This window comes from Physeter macrocephalus, chromosome 9 (genome assembly GCF_002837175.3).
Source record: "Physeter macrocephalus isolate SW-GA chromosome 9, ASM283717v5, whole genome shotgun sequence".
In the NCBI taxonomy this organism is placed as follows: Eukaryota; Metazoa; Chordata; class Mammalia; order Artiodactyla; family Physeteridae; genus Physeter; species Physeter macrocephalus.
In genome coordinates, this window is record NC_041222.1 from 28,599,262 (window position 1) to 28,602,565 (window position 3,304).

The window sequence follows — 3,304 nt, forward strand, 5'->3', positions numbered from 1 at the left end:
TGCCCAGAGCCTGTGCTCTGCAACGGAGAGGCCACAACAGTGAGAGGCCGGTGCACCGCAAAAAAAAAAAAAAAAAAAAAAGAAAAAGTTAATCAACACATGTCAATGCCAAGATGACTTAGATATTGGCATTATCTGACAAAAACTTTACATCAGCTATTATAAAAATGCTGTAACAACTGTAAACACCTTTGGAACAAATGGAAAACTAGAAAGTTTCAGTAAAGAAATGGAAACTATAAATAACAAAATGGAAATGTTTGAACTGGAAGATTTTAAAAACAAACTTAAAAAACTCACTGGATAGACCCCAAACCAAAATGGAGATGACAGAGGTAAGAGTTATTGAACATGAAGATTGATCAGTAGATATTAGTCTGAACAGTGAGGGAAAAAAAAGAAAAAAGCTGACAAGAGTCCCAGGGACTTGTGGAACCACAACAAAAAGTCGAACATTCGTTCCATCAGACTCCTAGAAAGAGAAAGGGTGCAGAGCTGAAAAAAATATTTGAAATAATAAGTGCTGAAAACTCGCCAAATTTGGCAAAGACATAAATCTACAGATTCAAAAAGCTCAGTGAATCCCAAACAAAATAAAGCCAAAGAAATTTATATCTAGACTCATCATAATAAAACAGCTGAAAGCTAAAGAAAATAAAAAATCTTGAAAGCAGCCAGACAAAAATAACACATTACTGACAAGGGAACAATGATTTGAATGAATGTTGAATTCTCATCAGAAACCATGAAGGCCAGAGGAAGTGCACAACATTTTTAAGGTGTTGGAAAAAAGAACCATCAAGCTAGATTTTATATCCAGTGAGAATATTTCACCTTCAGTGAATATTTCATGAAGATTTCATAAACATAAAATAAAGCCATTCTCAGAAGGAGGAAAAGTAAGAGAATTCATGGCCAGCTGACATGTTCCAAAAGAAGTGCTAATGAAAGTTTTTCAGAGAAAAGGGAAATGACACCAAAAGGAAACTTGAAACATCAGGAATGAAGAAAGAGTGACAGAAATGATAAATATCTAGGTACATATAATAGACTATTATTTTCCTCTTGAGTTCTTTAAAATATGCTTGATATTTGAAAGCAAAAAAATAACAGTGTCTGATGGGGTTTTCAGCGTTTGTAGGTGTAATATACAAGACAACTATAATATAAAGGAGGGAAGTAAAAGGATCTATATGGCAGTAAGGTTTTTATATTCCACTTGAAGTAGGAAAATATTAATTTAAAAAAGACTTGGGAAATGTGGGAGGGAGGGATAAGTTAGGAGTTTGGGATTAACATACACACAGTACTATATATAAAAGAGATAATCAACAAGGACCTACTGTACTAAAAGCTCATTCAGAAAACAATCTTATGGTTACCAAAGAGGAGAGAGGGGTCGGGGTGGGGGGGATAAATTAGGAGTTTGGGATTAACATACACACAGTACTATATATAAAAGAGATAATCAACAAGGATCTACTATATAGCACAGGGAACTCTACTCAATATTCTGTAATAACCTAAATGGGAAAAGAATCTGAAAAAGAATAAAATATATGTATATGTATAACTGAATCACTTTGCTGTACACCTGAAAGTAACACAACATTATAAATCAACCATACTCCAATATACAATTAAAAAAATTTTAAAGACTAGTATGTACATTGTAATCCCTAAAGCAACCATAAAGCCTTTATACAAAGAGATATAGTCAAAACACAATAAATTAAGATGGTATACTAAAAAATTTTTCAAATAACCCAAAGGAAGGCAGAGGAATGAAAGAGGGAAAAGGGGGAAAAAAATAAAAAGATAGACCTAAATCCAAACGTATCAATCAATTGCATTAAATGTATTTTAAACACACCAATGGAAAAAAAAAAAGAGGTGGTTAGAATGAATAACAAAACAGGAACCAATTGTATTCTACCTATAAGAAACTCACTTCAAATGTAATAATATAGATAGATTCAAAGTAAAATGATGAAAAAAGGTATACCATGCAAACACTCATGTCAGACAAAGTAGACTCAAAGCAAGGAGAATTACATAGGATAAAGGCATATATTACATAATGATAAAAGGATCAATTCACTGAGAAAACATTACAATTCTAAATATGTATGTAAGCAACAATGATCTCAAAACACATGAAGCAAAAAGTGACAGAAGTGAAAGGAGAAACACAAATCCACAATTATAGTTGGAAAAAGTACAATGTATGTTCTCTGATTGTAATGGAATTAATGTAGATATCGCAAACAGAACGATATTAGGAAAATTCCAAACCTTTGGAAATTAAACAACACACTTCTAAATAACTCATGAGTCAGAGGAAGTCTCAAGGGGAATTGGAAAATATTTTGAACTATAATAAGTGAAAATACAACATATAGAATTTGTGGGATGTAGTTCTTAGAGTGAAATTTATAGTATTAAATGCTTATATTTGAAAAGAAGAGAGGTCTCAAGTAACTAATCTAAGTTTCCACTTAAGAAACTAGAAAAAGAAGAGCAAAATAAACTCAAAGCAAGCAGAAGGAAAGAAATAATAAGCATAAATCCATAAAACTGAAAAATAGAAAATTAATGAAATTTAAAGCTGGCTCTTTGAAAAAATTCAATAAATCTCTAGCAAGACTGACAAGAAAAGATAGAGGACATAAATTACCACTATCACAGAATGAAAGACCTGGCAAACATTAAAAGGATAATAAGAGAATATTATGAACAACTCCATGCACATAAATTTGACAATTTAAGTGAAATGGACAAATTCCTGAAAGCCATAAGCTACTCAAACTCACCAAAGATGACACAGATACTCTAAATAGTCCTATACCTATCTAAGAAATTGAGTTTGTAGCTTAAAACCTTTCATGAAAATAAACCTCCAGACCAGATGGCATTGCTGGCCAGTTCAACTAAATATTTAAAAGAGTAAGACAGGGGCTTCCCTGGTGGCACAGTGGTTGAGAGTCCGCCCGCCGATGCAGGGGACACGGGTTCGTGCCATGCCGCGGAGCGGCTGGGCCCGTGAGCCATGGCCGCTGAGCCTGCGCGTCTGGAGCCTGTGCTCCGCAACGGGAGAGGCCACAACAGTCAGAGGCCCGAGTACCAAAAAAAAAAAAAGACTAAGACAAATTCTACACAATGTCTCCAGAGGAAAGAAAAAAGAGAGAAATGAACAATATTGTAAATCAACTATATTTCAATAAAAAGTTTTTAAAAAGGGAGAGAGAGAAAAAGGAGCACTTCCCAACTCATTTTATGGGGCAAGCATTACTCTGATGCCAAA